The 22,388-nt window shown below is 44.0% G+C and overlaps 1 pseudogene; it reads right to left on the bottom strand.

The window, feature by feature from the left end:
• The window catches only part of LOC133423115 (NACHT, LRR and PYD domains-containing protein 12-like), a 464,316-nt pseudogene that overhangs the window by 180,757 nt on the left and 261,171 nt on the right, over positions 1–22,388 (bottom strand).

Genomic DNA, 22,388 nt, shown 5'->3' on the forward strand with positions numbered 1-22,388 from the left:
GGACATGCCTTACGTTTTCGTCTACCTGGACGACATTCTCGTCGCCAGCTCCTCGGAGGGGGAGCACCTGGCGCACCTCCGGGGCCTCTTCACACGGCTCAGCGAGCACGGCCTCATCGTGAACCCGGCTAAGTGCCAGTTCGGGTTGCCCTCAATCCACTTCCTTGGGCACCTCATCAACAAGGACGGGGCCGCCCCCCTTCCGTCGAAGGTGGAGGCCGTTGCTGCTTTTCCCCGGCCGGATACCGCCAGGGCGCTCCGAGAATTTCTCGGGATGGTGACATTTTATCACCGGTTCATCCGCCGGGCGGCCCACACCATGCGCCTGCTGTACGAGGCTCTCAAAGGCAAGTCTGCCAACCAGGCCGTCGACTGGACGGCCGAGAGGGAGGCCGCATTCGAGGCCACCAAGGCTGCCCTGAGCCAGGCGGCTCTGCTGGCTCACCCGGCACCTGGGGCCCCGGTGGCAGTCACAACTGACGCGTCGGATTACGCCGTCGGCGCAGTGCACGAGCAGTGGGTCGGCGGCGCCTGGCAGCCGCTCGCCTTTTTCAGCCGCCAGTTGACCCCCAGAGAGCGTAAATACAGTGCGTTCGACAGGGAACTCCTGGCCCTCTTCCTGGCAATCCGCCACTTCCGTTTCCTCCTGGAGGGTCGGGAGTTTACGGCTTTCGTGGACCACAAACCCCTCACGTTCTCCATGTCTAAAGTGGCTGAACCATGGTCTGCCCGCCAGCAGCGCCAGTTGGCGTTTATATCAGAGTACACCACCGACATCCGACACGTCGCCGGTAAGGACAACGTGGTCGCGGACTGCCTCTCCAGGGCGGTTGTAGGGGCGGTCCAGTTGGGCGTCGACTACGCTGGCATGGGCGCAGACCAGGCCTCGGACCGCGGGATCCAGGCCCTCAGGGCCTCCGACACCGGGTTGCGCCTGGAGGAGGTCGCGGTCGGTGACTCGGGTGTCAGACTGTGGTGTGACCTCTCTACTGGCCAGCCTCGACCGCTGGTTCCTGCTGACTGGAGGCGGGGCGTTTTCGAGGCGGTGCACAATCTCTCCCACCCTGGCAGAAAGCCGACCGTTAGGTTGGTTTCTCAGAAGTTTGTGTGGCAAGGGCTGAAGAAGGACGTGAGGGCGTGGGTCGACGCGTGTGTGGCCTGCCAGCGGGCTAAGGTGCACCGTCACACCAGGGCCCCCTTTGAAACCTTCACTGTTCCCGAGCGGAGGTTCGACCACGTTCACGTCGACCTGGTTGGTCCGCTGCCCCCTTCGCAGGGCTTCACCTATCTCCTCACGGTGGTTGACAGAACGACACGTTGGCCCGAGGCCATTCCCCTCGCCTCGACAACCTCTTCCGACGTGGCCCGGGCATTCATCGGGACGTGGGTTGCGCGTTTCGGGACCCCTTCCGACCTCTCCTCGGACCGCGGCCCGCAGTTTACTGCGGAGCTATGGAACGCGGTGGCGGACGGTTTGGGGGTCAAACTACACCGCACCACGGCCTACCACCCCCAGGCGAACGGCCTGGTGGAGAGGTTCCACCGTTCGATGAAGGCAGCGCTCCGCGCGAGCTTAACGGATGGCAACTGGGTGGATAAACTCCCATGGGTCCTCCTGGGCCTGAGGTGTGCCCCTAAGGAGGACCTGCAGTCCTCTTCTGCTGAGTTGGTCTACGGGCAGACCCTGCGGGTTCCGGGGGATTTCATCCCGAGCGCCACTGCCCCCTGGTCGGCGGCCAAGCAGCGTGCCGCCCTGCTGGAGGCCGCTGGGGCGTTCACGCCCATCCCTACATCACAGCACGGCTCCCCCGCCTTCAAGGTGCCCCCCAGTCTGCGCTCTACGGATTTTGTGTTCGTTCGCCATGATGCCCACCGCGGCCCCCTGCGCCCTCCCTACGACGGGCCGTTTAGGGTCCTGCAGCACGGGGTTAAGAGCTTGGTTGTGGACATGGACATTGGAGTTGGCACAAGCCCCTCGTAGGGGCCGGCCCCCTGGGCCCTCGTCCCTGCCCCCGGTTGAGAGGCCCGCGCCGCTGTAGGCGCGTCGGCCCCCCGGCTCTTCGGTTGGTGCGGCCGCACCTTCGACCCCGCCCCCCTCGACCCCGGTTTTTCGCACCCGTAGGGGTCGCGCTGTCGTTCCCCCGCGGCGGGGGGATTTTGACTATGGGTGAATTCTGGGGGGGCTGGTGTAGTGGGTTACATAATTCACTTAGGAACCCTCTGCGGGTTAATGTGGTTCCGCCCGGATAGGGCGCAGTGACGGACGTTACGCTTCCGGTTCAGTGTTATTCTGGTTTGAATGGCTGATGTTAATAAACGGCTCGCGCCTTCATTCAACATTCATACTCCGCCTCCGACTCCCGTTCTTCGGCACCACATTATCAATTTTAGTTTTGACTCAAATAATGCAGCTACATTCTTAAAATGAAAAAGCATTTCTGCAAATGCATTTTAATTTTCACATTTTAGATTTAAAATTGAATATTGGGAACTATTTGCTGGGGCATGATTTGAAAATTAAATCTCAAACGTCTTTTTCTTTTTAATTTGAATTAAGTACAAGAATAAGCAGTGTTGAATACGAAAATTAAAATGCAAATCGGATTATATATTAGCAATTTCATTTTTGACTCAAATAATGCACATTCTTAAAATGAAAAAGCATTTCCGCAAATGCATTTTAATTTGAATATAGTTCCTCATATGCTTCCATAGTTACAATCATCTAAACCACAAGAGATAAAAGCATTAGCAGCTCCGTACTGGCCTGAGAGAGAAACGGGAGACTCTGGCTGTTCTTAAGATGCTAAAAACATATCTTTGTTATGCTTGTTTTTATTTGCATTTTTTAGAAAATAAAAGGACAACAGAATAAAATAAACAACAAAACACACACAAAAACCATCAAACTAAATTAAAAACATTACACATATAAATTATTTTGTGGATACGTATCAGATTTCATTCCGAGGATCCTTATATTCACTACATGGACAGAAGTACAGACGTATTCAGAGACAAAACAAACACTAAATCATGTTATGTTCATTAGGCTGTTGTTTGTTGTTAACTCACCCATCTTTTCCATCTTTCTTCAAAAATATAAACTTGATTTCTACGTCTCATTGTTATTTTTTTCCATTCCATATCTGTCATTTACAAGATCCTTCCATTTAGAATTAATTAAATTATCATCCTTTAACCAATTTCTTTTCATTTGTTTCTTTAATGCTGCTCTTAAAACTAAAAACAAGTGAGTTTCTTTCCTCTTCATTTCTTCTGGTGTTTTTCCAAGTAATAACACCAGTGGATTTTTATTAAAAGAAACACAAAAAATATTCTCCAATTCTCTGACAGAGTTTTCACTAAATTCACTTCTAACTAAACACGACCAGAATACATGACTGTGGTGTTTTATCTGCTCCTGCATTTTCTACAACAATTTGAATTTAGATCACATTTGTACTTACTTTAAATTTGGGGTGTCCTAAAATATCTAATTAAAATCTTCCACACAAACTCCTTCCAATAATTTGAATGAGTTGTTTCATAAATGTTTTTACACATTTGTTCCCAATCAACAGAAGAAATATTACAAAGAAGTTAATTCTCCCATCTTTGTTCTGTTTTTGATATGTGGAATAAAAGTTAGCTCAGAGTCAAAAATCAGGCCCAGATTTGTAAGTGATTTTGAGGGTTTAAATCCTGTAACTTTGGTAAAAGTTTCTCTCTCTGGCCTTCAGGACCGATGAGTAAAACCTCTGTTTGTCCTAGTTGAGCTGTAGGAAGTTTGCTGCCATCCATGACTTCATGTCTAAAATACAGTTCAAAAGGGCAGCAATTGATATTATGGATTTCTTCAAATTGGAAAAAATAAAGTTTACAATTAGGGGTTCATTAGAAAGTTCTTCTCCAGCTGGAAACCATTTATTACTTATTTAGAAAATGTGAGAGTATTTCCAAAGGACTGAGCAGATGTCTTTGTTTTTCTATCCCTAAGAATAGTAACAGAATAATTACTAATACATTGGTATATAACTCTGGGGTGATATATGACAACATTCCCACTCAAGTATTTACTAGTTTAACTTGTGACTATTACTGGAATTGCTAATCATTGATCTAAGAACTAATTATTAATCTCTAGATAACCCATTTCGTTTTATTTTCTTAGTTAAGTTTACATTTATTGCACTACTACTACTACTTTTTTGTTATGTCACTATATATATATATTTTTTTTTTTACTTTTATTATTATTATTATTATTTTTTTCTATTCCCAACGTGGATGACAACATGAGTTTCTGTTTTCTTCTGAGTCCTGATGAACTGGATGACATCATGGACTACGTTTACATCAGTCCAAATTCAGGTTATTGCTAATATTCCGGTTCCTGAAACATTGGGAATATTCCGTTTACATGGTAATTAATCATTTATCTGGATCAAACCAGCGACGCACGGAGAACGTGATGACACAATTCCCGTCATTTCTGCTTCTTCTTCCTGGATCCAAATTCAAAACAAATGCTGCTCAGCAACTTTTAGTAAATCTTCTATCCCGGTACTTTCTACCGTCTACAAATGCAGAAATGTTCATATCCTTCATTCCATTTATGAAGTGATTAGTCTCCTCCTGGTCTTGGTTTCTCCGTGTTTAGAAGAACTTCCTGGACTCAAAAGACCAGGATTCCTTGTGAACAGAGCATGAGCAGAAAACAGATTCCTGTTCCGTTTGATGGGGATATTCCGTTACGTTTACATGACCCAATATTCAGTTTTAAAAGGAGGAACCCAGGGCTCATATTGGGGTTTTTAAAAACCAGAATATGAGCATATTCAGGTTATTCAAAGGGGTTATTGGTGTTTACATGGCCGTGTAACCGGGTTATTGCCAATATTCAGGTTTTAAAAGGTTATTGATGCTGGAAACACAGTCAGTGCAGGCAGGTGGGAACTCCTCAAAGCTGCTGCTCAGGTTCCCGGCAGGGAAACTTCCACATCTTTTTAGGGCTCTGCTTTCTGCAGAAGGTTGATGAGTGGGCGAGGGAAAGCTGCTTGAACGGGACCTGCTGCAGGACTTTTCCTTCCTCTCACAGGAACCTGTGGTGGAGAGTTTTAGAGGACCAGAGGAAGGCGGAGCGTTGCTCGCTGGGATCGCCTTCATTCTGATAAAAGGCTCACATCCTTCTCCCAGGTTGGAGTCTTCTTCTTCACGCTGTTGTGTCTCTTCACTGCTGCTTTCAGCAGATTTAGGAGCAGGGACAGAAGGAATGTTAGTCTGAGAGCAGGAATGTGCGGTGGGAGCAGACCTGGGTGGTTTTTTACAAGTATATTCATTGATTTCAAAGGGTCAAACAATAGTGAATTAAATTACTTTACATCAGTGGTTTTCAAACTTTTTCAGTTAGGACCCCCTTGCGGAATTTGAAATATTTTAGAGCCCCCACCTAACGATTCCCACCTAGATTGGTAGAATTAATTGTATATAATTGTACAAACATTACTCTACTAATAATAAGATACAAAACCCAACTATAATTGTATATTGTATTATTAATTGAACATGAACAAAAGTGCTTGTATTGGCAAATGATTCGGTGACACTGTGAAATAATTAGAATAATAAAATAAAAATAATAATAATAATATAACTTTATTTGTATAGCACTTTTCAATACAAATACCAACCAACAATTATGATGCTAAGAATAATAAGTAGTAATTAAAACTAGGCCTTCTTCCCTGAGTATTAATTTTTTTTTAGAAATTATTTTATGAACATATATTAATAGACATGAACTCCTATTTGTACTGCAGGTTGTAAATAATCACATGACTATTCCGTTCCTATTCCACACTCTATCAGTGACTTGTGTGTGCTTGTTTCCCTTGCAGATCTTCTCAAACCAGCTGTTGTCTCTAGATATTCTCCAAATATCTGACTTTCCTTTCCTTTGTTTTGTAAAGATCTTCTCTTGAGGTTTATTTTCCCCGTCATTGATCTCCACCTTGTCGCTAGACTCCATCCCAATCCCGCATTGACCCGGCGGGACCCGATCCCAATGCAGCCGTCTGGTTTCCAGCTCCGCTCCGTCTTCCCGCCCCCCCTGCAGTACCTCCACGCCCCACTAGGGGGGCACACCCCCCCTGCAGTACCTCCACGCCCCACTAGGGAGGGGGGGGGGGGGGGGGGGGGGGGGGTGAGGGGGGGCCGCCCCACAGTTTGAAAACCGCTGCATCACATCAATATGCACCCTCTTTTTTTTTTAGACGAGGGTTTTTGACGAGGGGAGAGGTGGAGGTTGGTGGAGACACAAGCTTCATCAACCTTTGCTGGTGTTGAGAGATTATAGGAGGACGTCTCCTCTGAGAAGAATCCACCTGGTCCACCGTCGTCTGTTTGGCTCCAATTTGTTCTGCAGATAAAAACAGATGAGACTGTTGTTTTATTTGACACTAAACTCATGACATCTGGAAATCATTTTAAAGTTACACCTGAAATCACAACAAGACTGTAAAAATATGAGTTTATGGAAACTGACATGTAAAACCATGGTGGCTCTAATGAATGTGAGCAGGTAAATAATGATGAGTGAGGCAGAGGTGCGTGCAGCGTCCCAGCATGCACCTCTGCTCACACTGAACTGGCTGCTCTGTCTGATGCTGAAGCTGCTTCTGGGTCTGGTATCAAACCCGTCCTTCCTGATGAGGAACCTGGGTTTCTTCCTGAAGCTCATGTTCAATCCAGAGCCAACGCTTTAGCTGCCATGGTTGAGGATGCTGGAAACCAGCCTGGAGTTCAACACCTTCCTCCAGAGATCTGATCAAGAATGACTGAATCTCCTCCTGAACAAGATCAGTCAATACTTGGAACATTCAGTCAAGTCTCTCTGTCATTCTGGGAACTGTGGGCACCATTCAACCCCAAACGTCTGGATGAGAGAAGAACTAGCAGAGAACCCAGAACTGGACCAGGAAGACTGTTCTACTTTTCTGAAGCTCTACGAGACTGCTGGACCACAGAGATCTCAGCTGGTAATGAAACACTTATTGGTCCAGGACGGCTGATGGATGAAAGCCTGGATTCTTCTCAGTCACGGAGCTTTTGGACAGTTTGACGTTAAGGACATTTATTGGAGGAAGTCAGGTCCATTTAATGTTGATGTTCTCCCCTCAGTTCTGTCCCGGTTTGGAGTTCATGTCCCAGTTTTGGTGTTTAGGTTCCTGTTTTATTTTGAAACCCCGTGTCCTCGTGTTTCAGTTTTGTCTTGACTTCCCTTGTTCAGAGACTCACATGAAATGATAAGTTTACATATTTATGCTCATAAACAAGGAGAGTTCTGCAGAGTTCGTAACCTGGATGAACCAATACGACGACTATTCCATCAACTGAATATATATATGATGAAATAACTGCACAAACATTTATTTTTATGAAAAATACAGTCCTGTTTGTATATTATTATATTATCACTGCAGTTATTAGATTTTAAAATACTTGATTTCTTCTACTAGACCAGCGGTCGGCAACCCAAAATGTTTTAGATCCATATTGGACCAAAAACACAAAAACTAATATGTCTGGAGCCGCAAAAAATGAAAAGTCTTAGAATTAGAATGAAGGAAACACATGCTGCATGTTTCTATATTAGTCAGAACTGGGGGAGATTTATTTATTCATTATGCACTTCGAGAAAAAAGTGGAAATGACGAGAAAAAAAGTCAAAATTTCACAAAAAAAGTCGAAATGTCGAGAAAAAAGTCAAAATTTTGAGAAAAAAGTCGAAATTAAAAAGGAAAAAGGGAGAATAAAAGAGAAAAAAAGGAAAAAAAAAAAAAAAAAATTCAATAAAAAGGTGAAACATTTTTGAAAAAGCTCCAGGAGCCACTAGGGCGGCGCTAAAGAGCCACATGCAGCTCTAAAGCCGCGGGTTGCCGACCCCTGTACTAGACCAATAATGTGTTAACTTATTTTATTATTGGTTCAAAAACGTAATTCCATTCTTGTTTGTTCCTGTTTGTGTTCCGTGTGAAACGGCCACATGGACGAGGTTATTGGTGGATTTTCCATTCTGGGTTCCTTCACAGTTCAGAGCTGCAGTGGAGCAGCTGTGTGTCTGAACATCCTGGAAGGCCGTCAGCTGGAATACTCCTTTATTTGTGGACACGTGAACACCAGCACAACACTGGTCTACAACACACATCTGGATCCTCTGATCCTGCAGCCTGTCATCATCCTCCTCTCACAGCTTTACTGGGGAAAGCAGCCGCTGAGAAGCTGCAGCTTCACTGGAAACACTGGATCTTTGATAGACACTGGTTTTAGTAGAAAACTGCTGGAAGCAGCAGGACCGACTCCAACCTCCACTGACCTGAGAGTCTGCAGCTGGTAGTGTGGACTCTGCAGCAGAGCAGACAGCTGCTCCACATCTGCAGCCTGCAGGTTGTTGTTGTCTCTCAGGTCCAGATGTTTCAGGTGGGAGGGGTTGGACTTCAGAGCTGAGACCAGAGAAGAACAGCTGATCCCTGACAGACCACAGTGCTGCAACCTGAACAAAGACACCAGAGAAGAAGAACCAGATCAGTCTGATGGTCAGTGTGGATCAGCAGGAGATCAGCCTGATGGTCAGTGTGGATCAGCAGGAGATCAGTCTGATGGTCAGTGTGGATCAGCAGGAGATCAGCCTGATGTCTGCAGGTTAGTGTCAACACAACTTTATCATCACATTCATCTGAACACAAAACTAAAACATGTCTGACCTCAGAGTCTCCAGTCTGCAGTCTGGACTCTCCAGGAAACCACACAGATGTTTCACTCCTGAATCCTTCAGGTACCAGTTCCTGCTCAGGTCCAGATGTTTCAGGTGGGAGGGGTTGGACTTCAGAGCTGAGACCAGAGAAGAACAGCTGATCTCTGACAACAAGCAGTTCTCCAACCTGAATGAAGAAGAAACAGCTGATGACTTCTGTAACCGTGTTGAAATAAATGTTTCAGAAAACATATTAGTGTAAATAAGTTCATAGTTAAACAGCTTTGAAGTTGAAATGTTAAGAAGTCCTTGACCATCAATAATGTTTTGGTATTGTTCAATAAGTGATGTTATTAAGGTTAATGTCACTGAAAATGCTGAAATGCTGAAACAAAAGTGCACAGTTTTGAGAATCTGAATCTGAATCTTTTTTGCGTAAGCAAGAATTCCACCAACAAATTCACGTTAAAATCCACACACTCTTTGTACATGAGGCCCCTGGACTCTCATGACACCGATGCACGGCTTCTGTTCCTGGATTACAGCTCAGCCTTCAATCCAATCAGGCCGCTGAAGCGACCACGAAGCTGGCAGACCTGGAAGTTCCCGCTCCCACCCAGAACTGGATCCTGGACCTTCTCACAGACAGACCACACGTGGTGAGGATGGGAGAGAAGGTCTGCTGAGCTCACAGTGAGCACAGGAACCCCGCAGGGCTGCTGCCTCAGCCCACAACTCTTCTCCCTCTACACACATGACTGAACCTCCAACCAGGACAATAACATCCCCATCAAGGACGGGACGACACCTCCATCCTTGGTCTGATTACAGGGAAGGACGAGTCCTCGCACAGGAACCTGGTCCACAAAACCACTGTCTCTGGGGAGACAATGATCTGGTTCTGAACCTGGACAGAACTAAAGAATTCATCCTGGACTTCAGGAACCCCCCCCCTCTGCAGCCTCCTCTCCTCAGGGGACTGTGGTTGAGCGGACTGAGAGCTCCAGGTTCCTGGGCCTTCAGATCAGTGAAGCCTCAGCTGGAACAGCACAACACACTGCAGCTCTGGTGGAGAAAGCTCAACCCCCTCACAACGTACAATACAATACTTACAAAAGCACAAGTAAAATGTGCAATAAATCTCTCATCTACCTGGTAAATGTCCTGTATTTAACGGTGATGCAACTCAGGGTCCTCAGCTATACAAGGACATTGTATACGGTGTATATATTTTTGTATTATATGTACATTGTTGTTATTGCAATATATGTTGATTGTCGTTATATAGTTATATATCCTTTTGTTATTTATGTGTATTTCTGACTTGCCTGACTTTGGGAGAACGCAAAAGAATTCCAATGTACCGGAACCGTCTGGTGTAAATGCTAATAAACCTCTATTCTATTCTATTCTATTGTATTGTATTCTATTCTATTCTATTTTTATTCTATTCTATTATTTTAGTAGTTTATTTTATTTTACTTTATACCACGGTCTTTGTGAATACTGGATTCTGATTGGCTGGCAGGTGGAGGTTAAAAGTGATAACAGACACCTAGAAAACAAGTTTGGTCAAATTGTCTGATAACTTTAATATCATTACTGGATCAACTGCCAGGTGGTAACCACGGCAACGGACATTCAGGTGGTAACAACGGCAACGGAGATTCAGGTGGTAACCACGGCAACAGAGATTCAGAGAAGAAGAGCCGGCTACCGCAGGACAGAGACATGAGGGATTTTCTAATTTCTTTTGATTTATTTGGTGAATTTAACAATTTTGATGACTGGGATGCAGAAGAGGAGAGAAAAGAAAATAGCTGAGCGGACTAGAATATCTCCCGTTACCAAGGAAACGGACTAGAGTATCTCCCGTTACCAAGGAAACGGACTAGAATATCTCCCGTTACCAAGGAAACGGACTAGAATATCTCCCGTTACTAAGGAAACGGACTAGAATATCTCCCGTTACCAAGGAAACGGACTAGAATATCTCCCGTTACCAAGGAAACGGACTAGAATATCTCCCGTTACCAAGTAAACGGACTAGAATATCTCCCGTTACCAAGGAAACGGACTAGAATATCTCCCGTTACCAAGGAAACTGAGTTATGGCTTGTTAAATAACTTCCAACGGCTGGTTGAGAGATTAAATAGTCGCTCAGCCGCTCCGCTGTGGCTTGTTATAAAACTAATGATTTACACTGAAAACACATTAAAGCATGAATAACTGATTTAATATTTATGTTTTTTGGTAAGTGACCGTGGTATAAGTGGATAATGCTCTTCCAGGTGACATTAACATAAATATATGGACTTCGTGGAGGCAAACCGCCCCGCGTCGTCCATATATTTCTGATAATGTTCACCTCGTCGGGCATTATCCCTTACATATTCTATTCTATTCTATTTTGGACAGAACTTTTAGAGCCAGTTCCATCTTTGGAGGATGATAAGTGGATAAATGTGGAAACATCTCCAGTGGACTGACCTCAGAGTCTCTAGTCTACAGTTTGGACTCTCCAGTCCACCAGACAGAACCTTCACTCCTGAATCCTCCAGGTCCCAGTTCTGACTCAGGTCCAGTTCTGTCAGATGGGAGGGGTTGGACTTCAGAGCGGACGCAACAACTTCACAGTGAGTCTCTGAGAGCCAACAATTAACAAATCTGTGATGAGAGAAAACATGATGTCAGTTGTAATAAAGTCTGATTTAAAGCCAGACTGACCCACAGGAGTTACAGGACGGTGCAGGAGATCACAGAACCAGAGTTACTAGAATTAAAGTCACGTACCAAGTACAACCATGTCCACATAAAACTATTGTAGGTTTACAACTCTGAGCCGTTTAAACTTGTAAACTTCTTCAATAGGGGAGTAACAATATATCTGCCAGGAAATTTCACGATACAAAAACATCACGTTACGTGTGGTGGAGGTGACAAACTGTAGCTGATATTGGGTTATTAATATTAATCTATTGTTGTTCTGGCTATTTTCTTTAATATAGCCACAGCCCCAGCCTTAGATGAGTGGTTTTAACGCACCTTGGTTGTAGATCCAGATCCACCATGCAGCCAGTCATTGTGTAAAAAATAAACTCAAAAAATACCCTACAAAAGTTCTTAAGCCAGCAAAAAGTGTATGTTCTTGTTTATGAAAAAAGAAAGAAAATGTATGGGAATGCTATGGTGAGGTTCTATGGTAAGTTGTGGTTAAAAAAACTGTGTTTTGCTTCTCCACTAAGGCTCAGACTCCATTGTCTGACAAACGTTTTCCACTTCCCTTTGTCAACTGGCACCACACCCACAATTACCATGGGTGTGGCCAAGCTGTCACTCAGTGGCCAGACTGCCAATCAGTAGCCAAACTGCCAAAACAAATCAATAAACTAGAACCAAAAATATGGGAAGTGGTGAAATCATAAATATTCTTTTAACAAAAACATAAATGCTGTTTTGGCTCCTACATTTCCGGCCCCTTATTGTGGCTGTGATTAACAAAACAATTACACTAACTTAAATTTAGTAGGAGTCTAAACCTAAATCTTCTTTTTGAAATGATCACTCTCATATGAGTGATGCTTCCTGCAGCAAGCATAGCTTACTGACAGGCCGTTCTACTGTGCTTGTTTTTGTCTTCAGCAGCACTCTTCTTACGTGCCCCTTTGCATCTGGCAATGGTTTGATAACTCTGGCCATCAACCATGAGCTGCGTGGGGCAGTGTCATCCACGATGAGAACAACATCGTCGGTAGCAAGATTTCTTTTTGAAATATTCCATTTCTGGCGTTCCTGCAGCAAGGGAAGATACTCTTTGATCCATCTTCTCCAGAAAAGATCCACCAGGTATTGGATTTGCTTCCATCTTTTCCTGGAGTACAAGTCCTTCTTGTCAAAGAGTCCAGGTGGCATGATTGGTTTTCCTTTAAGCTGAAGCAGATGGTTTGGTGTGAGAGCTTCCAAGTCATTATGATCATCTGACACAGTTGTTATTGGACGGTCATTGAGAATTGCTTCCACTTCACAAAGTGCCGTCTGTAAGCCTTCATCATCCAGTGCTTGCTGCTTCATGACAGAGGTAAGTATATTCTTTACCTGACGAATCAAGCGCTCCCACACTCCTCCATGGTGAGAGCCAGAGGGAGGATTGAAGATCCATCTTATCCCGTCCTGAAGCAGGGTGTTTTCAATCTTGCTGTGGTTCAGCTCCTGGACAGCTTCTCTGAGTTCGCGCTCTGAGCCAACGTAATTTGTGCCGTTGTCTGACCTCATCTCCACAACTTGACCTCTTCTACAGATAAACCTGCGGATGGCGTTAATACAGGAGTCTGTATCTAACGATGAAGCCATTTCCAGATGTACGGCACGGCTGGATAAACATGTAAATATTACACCATACCTTTTTACATAGCTCCGCCCACGTTTTACTTCGATTGGCCCAAAGTAGTCTGTACCAACAAACGTAAAAGGCGGATGGTCTGGTGTAACACGACTTCGGGGCAGATCAGCCATCTTTTGCTCCCCCACTTTGGCCCTTTGTCGCCGGCAGAACATGCATTTGCTGATTACTTTTCTTGCTGCTGTGTTGGCATGTAGGACCCAATACTTCTGTCTCAGCCGAGAGAGCATATGGCATCTTCCTCCATGACCAACTCGTTCATGAACGTCTCTCAAAATTGTTTTTGCAACATGAGACTCTTTAGCTAGGATGACCGGATGCAAGAGCTCCTGTGGCATTGCTGACTTGCCTATCCTTCCTCCAACCCTTAACAATCCATCCTCCAAGAAAGGATCCAGCCTGAAGATGGTGCTGCTTCTCTCTACATGAGGGTGTCTTTTTTCCAGCGCAGATATTTCTTTTGGGAAAAATTGTCTCTGACTGTACTTGATTATTGCCTTCTCCGCCTGTGTCATGTCGTCAACTGTAAGCCTCTGGCCTCTTAATGTCCCTTTAAACTTGTTCAACTGTTGAATAGTTTCTTTGTTGTCGCCATTCTTGAGCCTTTCTGAAAACTCTTTTCTTTTGTTTCTCAGTTGTTGTAGGATCTGCCTGATCTTCAGTATCCATGCTGCTGCATTCTTGACATCACTCCAACTTGAGAAGTGTTCCAAAAACGTGCTTGTAGGATCCTTTTCTTCTTTCATTGAAATGTGATTGACCACCACTTCCTTTTTAACCTCTGGGTCATCTGAGGCAATGGGACTCAGTCCTTCAGGCAATGCTGGCCACTGATCTTCATCGTTCCACAGAAATTTTGGGCCCTGAATCCACCTCATAGACTTCAAGAATGCCTCTGCGTTCATGCCCCGTGAGGCATCATCGGCCGGGTTTTGCTTGGAGCCCACGTACCTCCACTGCTGAGTTGATGACAATTCTCTGATCACAGAGACTCGATTTGCCACAAATGTGTGGAACCTTTTAGTCGTGTTGGCAATGTATTGCAGGACAGATGTGCTGTCGGTCCAGAAGACTGATTCTTTCAGCACAATCTGAAGTTCTCTTCTCAGCATTACATCCATTCTGACTGCAAGGACAGCTGCAGCTAGCTCAATCTTGGGATGGTCATTTGCTTGAGCGGGGAGACTCTTGCCTTGCCGATAATGAATGAGACATGAACTTCACCCATATTGTTTACTTGGTGCAGGTAGGTGACCACACCATACCCAGACTCGCTGGCATCGCTGAAATGGTGCAGCTGTGCAGACTTCAGTATACCAAATCCATTTGGCTTAATGCATCTGTCAACAGAGAATCCAGTGAGTTTGCTCAAGTCTGTGAGCCATCTTCTCCATTGTAGAGCAAAGGCGTTGGGTATCTTTTCATCCCAGCTGCAGTTGGATTTGCACAGCTCTTGGAGTATGTTTCTTGCGGTCAAGATGAAAGGAGCAAGGAATCCTAAAGGGTCATATACAGAGCAGACTACAGAAAGAATACCTCTTCTGGTGATTGGCTGAGACTTTGTGGCTGTTCTGAATGAAAGTCTGTCAGTCTCTGCATTCCAGTGGACTCCCAGTGCCTTTTCCACAGGTAGGTTCTCTCTGTCCAAATCTAAATCCTTAACTTCTTTCCCTCGTTCCTCTGCAGGCAGTGAGGACAGAACAGCACGGCTGTTGCTTACCCACTTGGTCAATCTAAATCCCCCTTCCATGCAGACGTCTCTAAGATCTTTGACCAGAGTTATGGCTTCATTCTCAGTAGAGACAGATGTTAAACAATCATCCACATAGAAGTTTTCCCTGATAGTATTAAGAGCCTTTTCATCGTATTTTCCCAGGTTATCCTCTGCTGTTTTCTTCAGGGCAAAGCTAGCACAACTAGGAGATGAGACTGAACCAAATAGGTGAACAGTCATTCTGTACTCTGCCAGCGGTTTGCTTACATCACCATCAGGCCACCAAAGGAAACGAAGGAAGTCGACATCTTCAGGCGGTACTCTGACCTGATGAAACATTCCCTCTATGTCGGCCATCATGGCGATGGGCTCCTGTCGAAACCTGAGAAGAACTCCAAGCAGTGTGTTGGATAAATCTGGGCCTTGCAATAGCTCTTTGTTCAAAGATGTGCCCCTGTATGTGGCAGCACAGTCGAAAACCACACGTATGGTCTTCTTCTGTGGATGATACACACCATGATGTGGTAGGTACCATATCCGTCCATCATCTCTTCGCAGCTGGCTGTCTGGAACCTTTTCAGCATGACCTTTCTGTATGACCCCCTCCATGAAACTTTTATAGTCCTCAAAAAACACCTGATCTTTCTTGAACTTCTTAACAAGGTTAAGGGCACGCTGTTCTGCAATGTGATGGTTATTTGGCATTTTCATACCATCCTTTCGGAAAGGGAGTTGGATGTAGTAGTGTCCATTCTGTAACGTAGCAGAGTCAGAGACTTTCTTGAGAAACTGTTTATTTTCAAATGATAACTCATTTTTCTCACTTTGCCGCTGTTCAGGAAAATCTTGATTGTACTGACGAACGAGCAATTCTTCTATCTTAGCGATTGAAATTCTGTTTGCTTTCAGATATGGCCGACCACTTTCATCCAAGCAGGGGCTGCTGCTGAGCGGTCCATTTACCACCCAGCCAAGTTGTGTCTTTACTGCATAAGGGCCATTCCCTTCACTATTCACAACCCTCCATGGTTCCAGAGCTTTTGGGCAATTCTGTCCAATAAGCAGTCCCACCTCCTTATCAATAGTGTTCAGCTGTACTTCACTGAGGTATGGCCATTTCCTGATGTCATCCTGTGTGGGAATGTTTTCCTTTGTAACAGGAATCTCTGAGTGAGTGTATGCTTCAGGCAACTCCAAGAAGGTGCCATCTTGAAGACTGCACACTTCTAGGCCAGTTACTTTGTAGCTGTTGACAGGTTTCTCCTGCCCCATGGTTTTTAGAAGAATCCCTGTTCTCTGCCCTTGGATATTGAGCTCATTCATCAACTTCTCAGTACAGAATGTTGCAGTACTACCAGGGTCCAAAAAAGCATATGTATGGGCAACCTTGTTTCCTTTGGCATGTTTAATTTGTACAGGCAGAATGGAAAGAGCGCAATCTTTACCGGCCCCATTATGGTCACTGATTGTCATGGTAACCAGAGCACTACTTAGCTTTTCTTTGGACATCACACCAGATGATTTTACTTCTTGGTGAGAGCCATCCTCTTCAGTCTTTATGTGCAGTAGAGTGGCATGTTTCTTTTGACAGATGGCACATGTGAGCCTTTTTTTGCATTCTCTGCTCATGTGTCCCAAAGTTAAACATCCAAAACATGCACCCTTCGACCTGATAAAATCCACCTTTTCTTTGTGTGGTCTTGCTTTAAATGTTTTACACCACTCCAATGTGTGGTCTCCTGAACAGAATGCACATGGTTTTTGGAAAGCAATTCTGTTGTGAGGTCCTTCATTCAGATATGTAACTTTGCTTTTTACAGGTTTATCTGATTGCTGACAAGAAATATTCTTTTTTACAGGCTCCTCCAATGGCTGTTTGATGGCAGGTGATGGGTAAGTATTATTCTCATTCTCTGAGCTTTCAGACACATTAGTTATTGCAGTAGCAAAGCTACTTCTTTTGGTGGGAGGTTTAGTAAACCTTGATCCAGAAGCTTTGTTGGGAGGGTGAGGATCTTGAATGTCGCCAAAGATAGGATCCGAGCTGATCCTAGCCTGTTTTTCAACAAAGTGCACCAAGTCTTTAAAATTTGCTCTCCGATTGTGTCTTTCCTGTATCTCACAAGCAGCCGATCTGAACTTGTCCCTGAGCTTGAAGGGTAGTTTTGAAATAATTATTTTCATGTTGGAGGGCGTGTTCATTTCATCCATGTACTGACCACTGTGTAGTGCATTGTAACATCCTCTCAAAAAAAGTCCATAAGAATGCAAAGCCTTTGCATCTTCAACTTTAATGGCTGGCCAGCTGAGCGCTTTGTCGATGTATGCAGCTGTAATTTTCATTTCATGGCCAAAGTTCTCTAATAGAAGCCTCCTGGCCTCTCTGTATCCCATTGTGGGTGACAGGTGCAGACAACTACGGACCAGGTCCTTTGCCTGTCCACTTGTGAACTGCTCTAAAAAGTACAGTCGGTCTTGGTCGCTATCAGTTTTTCTTTCAATACAGTGTTCAAAAGCTTGAACAAAAGACTGATATTGGAGTGGTTCACCAGAGAATGGTGTTATCACTCTGACTGGAAGTAAAGACAATAGTTGCTGCTTCACAATAAGTTCAGAAACCTCATTTTGTTTGGCCAACACATCAACCAGAGTTTTATTTCCATCATGGAGACCAAAAGATGACTGAGTGGCGCCAGCTGTCGTCATCACAGGTTGTTGCTGTAGATGGGTTTTGGGTCTAGCTCCAGCTGACGTAGTGGAGGGGCCCTCTATAGGAGGGATGCTATATTGACTCTGCTCCTCTTTAAGACTATCTTCTATGAATATGGGTGGTGAAGGGTTAAATCTTTCCAAAGTTCTCGGTGGCTTTTTTTGTAGCCGATCCATTTGCTCAACATAAGCATTCATGCCATCAGTTGGAGTCTTCATTTTACCAATCCGTGATACTTGAGATGAAGCAGATTCATACTCTTCCAATACCTTTAGTTTTGCATTGGATTCAGCCAAGTCAGCTTCCACTTGCAACCTTTCCTTTTTTGCCTTAAGGCTTGCTTCTTCCTTTTCCATTTGAAGCTTCTTTTCAAGCATCTCTGCACGAACCAGAAAAGCTGCTCTCTCAGCCTCAGCCTGAGCCTTCAATCTTCTGATGTTTGAGGACGCAGTGCTTCGGACAGTGGACCCCCTCCTTGACACACTGTCTTCCGGCTCTACTTCAGGGAACTCATGCCCCGTTAGTTTCTCCTCATAAGCAACCAACTCCATCTTTTTCTCCACATCATTCAAAAAGTCTTTGAAGCGCTTTTTCTTGGGCTCAAACCAGTCCATTTGGTCACACTCTTTTTCTTCTTCTGATATGAACTTTGTGACAGAATCTTGAAACTGAATAAATTCGTCCAGAGCTTTTTCAAGCACATCACATTTTTGCTGTATGATGCGTGCATCAGGTCGTCCAGATTCATCCTCCAAAAGAGCTTGAATCTCATTCTGTTTGCGTGTCAACACTCCCAGCTTTCCTCTACGGGAGTGAATCATTTTCACAAGAGTCATCTCCTCTTCACCAGCCTCAGCAGGCTCCTCCATGTTCTTTAATTGGTCATTCAAATCTGACATGGATACTTAGAATTCCTGTACCATGTGCACACCATTCACAATATTTGACAATTGATTCAGTAGCGCTGATCAGACGCACTGATACTTTTCTCTTTTATCCATGAGCCATCCAACAAACAGCAGTTTCAACAGCAGCATTTGGGACATCCAGTACCAAACAATTCCTTAATTCACATACAATGATTGCTCCAACTTGCTTCATTGCACATCCATTATTGTCTGCTTTATATCTTGTCCCAAAATCCAGTTGCCTTTGTTATATCCACTTTGTTTGGATCCCATTCATGTCCAAAGTCCAATTAGCAGTGCATGAAACTCCAGTGCAAAAGTTTTTTAACTTGATGTTCTGGCTATTTTCTTTAATATAGCCACAGCCCCAGCCTTAGATGAGTGGTTTTAACGCACCTTGGTTGTAGATCCAGATCCACCATGCAGCCAGTCATTGTGTAAAAAATAAACTCAAAAAATACCCTACAAAGGTTCTTAAGCCAGCAAAAAGTGTATGTTCTTGTTTATGAAAAAAGAAAGAAAATGTATGGGAATGCTATGGTGAGGTTCTATGGTAAGTTGTGGTTAAAAAACTGTGTTTTGCTTCTCCACTAAGGCTCAGACTCCATTGTCTGACAAACATTTTCCACTTCCCTTTGTCAACTGGCACCACACCCACAATTACCATGGGTGTGGCCAAGCTGTCACTCAGTGGCCAGACTGCCAATCAGTAGCCAAACTGCCAAAACAAATCAATAAACTAGAACCAAAAATATGGGAAGTGGTGAAATCATAAATATTCTTTTAACAAAAACATAAATGCTGTTTTGGCTCCTACAATTGTGTTTACTAGTAACATCCTATTGGTGCAGCGGGATCACGTGACGACCTCGACCCGCGGACCAAAATCTGACTACGCTCTAGAAACTAGTACCGTTTTACCAAAATCTGACTACGCTCCAGAAACTAGTACCGTTTTACCAAAATCTGACTACGCTCTAGAAACTAGGACCGTTTTACCAAAATCTGACTACGCTCTAGAAACTAGTACCGTTTTACCAAAATCTGACTACGCTCTAGAAACTAGTACCGTTTTACCAAAATCTGACTACGCTCTAGAAACTAGTACCGTTTTACCAAAATCTGACTACGCTCTAGAAACTAGGACCGTTTTACCAAAATCTGACTACGCTCTAGAAACTAGTACCGTTTCAGTCCCGATCACGGGACTCTTGGGGGTTTTGATCTCTGAACTTTTACTGATGTAAGGCTGGTGTAGAGTTAAACCTTACCTTATTAAATTAAACCTTTTACTGATGTAAGGCTGGTGTAGAGTTAAGCCTTACCTTATTAAATTAAACCTTTTACTGATGTAAGGCTGGTGTAGAGTTAAGCCATACCTTATTAAATTAAACCTTTTTGGGGTCGTGAGTAGGATAAACACGGGGAAACTTCTGCTGAGTTCCAGTGTACTTTAATGTCCCTCAACAGTGTAGGATTTTAGAACATCAACACAGCACCTAGTGCCGTACTGTGGCGTATCACTCCGCCCAATCTAAAACAGACTAATCACTATAGATAAACTGACTAGTGTCATTATTGTCCCTGATTTACATCAGAATATAAAGAATATATTTATAAAATAATGAAATAACCTTCTTAACAAAAATAAATCTCCTCTTACACTTCTAAGGTGAGCATGAATCAATGTTTTTTCTGATGTAAAGATTGTGTCGTCCCCGACGGTGTGAGGATGAAACGATACCGGGGTTCAACCTTACGGCCTCAGGCTGGAGCAGGTGAAGCTCTGAGCTCTGGTACAAGATCAATAACTGTCATGTGGGACTTTTCATAGTTTATTTATTTACTTTTATTTATTTATTTAATTTTAGTTGTTACATTTCTGGAAAAGAAAAAAGTCAAATCATACATGACAGAAACTATTCAGTTTGTGTCTAAATATTTGTACTTGTCTGAAACTGAAGATCATAATGCAAACCTGACATTTACTTTTAGTTCAGTTTGTGGAAAATGGTTGGTCTGTGTTCTGCCCTGTGTTCAGGTGCATTTATAATTTAATATTAGGTTTTGTACAACAGTGCCCCCTTTTGGCCCCTAGCGGCATAAAGCAGAGTAATTTCCTCAGAGTTAACGAGGCCAAGAAGAGAGCACATGGTGCCTGTTTCTCCTGCTGCAATTTATCTATAACATTGTTGCCTTGGACACCATTTGTCCGTGAGTATTTTGTTTTGTTGATTTTTAGATATGATTTACATATTATATTTGCTGAAAGTTTGTTTTGCTGCAAATTCAGTCTAAGAGTGACTTAATTGATGGCTATCATAGTTTTGCCCTATGAATCAACATCTTGTTTACCTTAGTTACATTTCTTAGTCATGTCAGTGCAATGAATAGTGTTTAGATTCTGATTTGTGTTTGCGTTTTGTTCTTTTACTACAGTTTTACAGTAAATTGTGGATCTTCATTAAATCTACAAGAAAAGTTACGCCTTGTTTTTATTGGAGGACTTCACACTGTTCGCTAACTGTCAAGCTTTGAATAAGGCCTACTCATGGCGAGGACAGAGATGCAGTAAAAGGACAAGAGCACAGCGGGCACAATTAAACAAGATAATACAGGATACAGCAACTATGAGTCTACGGTCAGGCAACCAGTATCAACCAGCTCCTCAGCAACAGGATGAGGGAGAGGAAAATCAGCAAAATGCTAATCAAAGTACTGATGTCATTCAAAGTGCTGCTGCCCATTCACAGCTAGCACAGTCATCACGGACATCAAAACGGTCAAGTCGAGCCTCCTCAGGTAGTTCTGCAGCACTAAAAGCTCGTGCTAAGGCGGAGGCTGCCCGTGCTCAGCTTGCTTATGCAGAAAAGGAGGCCAGCATCATAAAGCAGAAAGCTGACCTTGAAGCAAATCTTCATGTTCTACAAAGCCAAAGAGCTGTCGCTGCTGCTACCGCCGAAGCTGCTGCGTATGAAGAAGTTGATAGCTCCTGCAAGAGTGAACTCAGTCAAGAATTACTAGGGTTACCTATCAGTGCAGCCGAACGCACCTCCAATTATGTCCGGCAGCATTCAGCACACTCCGGGGAAAACCCATTCATGGTTGATTTCCGAGGCTGCCACCAGATGGCGCTTGGGCAATGTGAAACGGCCATAAATGAAGCAGCTATTCGAAATGATGAGAAAAACAGAGATGCTGTTAAAGGACGAGCTAATGTTAAACAAGAACAGCAAAGGGAGGAATTAGAAGATAAAGGATATTCCTCAGGACCAAAGGGACCGTCATTTCACCCTTTAAGAGAGCCTTCGTCTGATTCTCAGGGTGTGCAAGACATAACAAAGTATCTAATTCGTCGGGAAATGTTGAGTGCAGGTCTCCTCAAATTTGATGACCGCCCTGAGAATTATTGGTCATGGAAGGCATCATTTCAAAGTGCTACCAAAGACCTCAACCTTTCAGCCAGAGAGGAATTAGATTTGATAACAAAATGGCTTGGTTTAGAGTCTTCAGAGCAGGCGAAAAGAATTCGCTCTGTACATGTGTTCAACCCCACAGCAGCTCTGCACTTAGTCTGGCAACGACTGGAAGAATGTTATGGGTCACCAGAAGTAGTTGAGCATGCACTGCTAAAAAAGGTTGAAGATTTTCCTAAACTTACTAACAAAGACAATGCTAAGCTAAGAGAGTTGGGAGATGTCCTTCAGGAGATAGAGTGTGCAAAAGAGGGTGGATACCTGCCAGGCTTGTCTTATTTGGACACAGCTCGTGGAGTGAATCCCATTGTGGACAAGTTACCTTACGGTTTACAGGAAAAATGGATTGCTGCAGGATCCAGATACAAGGAGGAACGTAGAGTTGCATTTCCCCCTTTTAGTTTTTTCTCCAGCTTTATCAGGCA

The sequence above is a fragment of the Cololabis saira genome, chromosome 22, assembly GCF_033807715.1.
Source record: "Cololabis saira isolate AMF1-May2022 chromosome 22, fColSai1.1, whole genome shotgun sequence".
Lineage (NCBI taxonomy): Eukaryota > Metazoa > Chordata > Actinopteri > Beloniformes > Belonidae > Cololabis > Cololabis saira.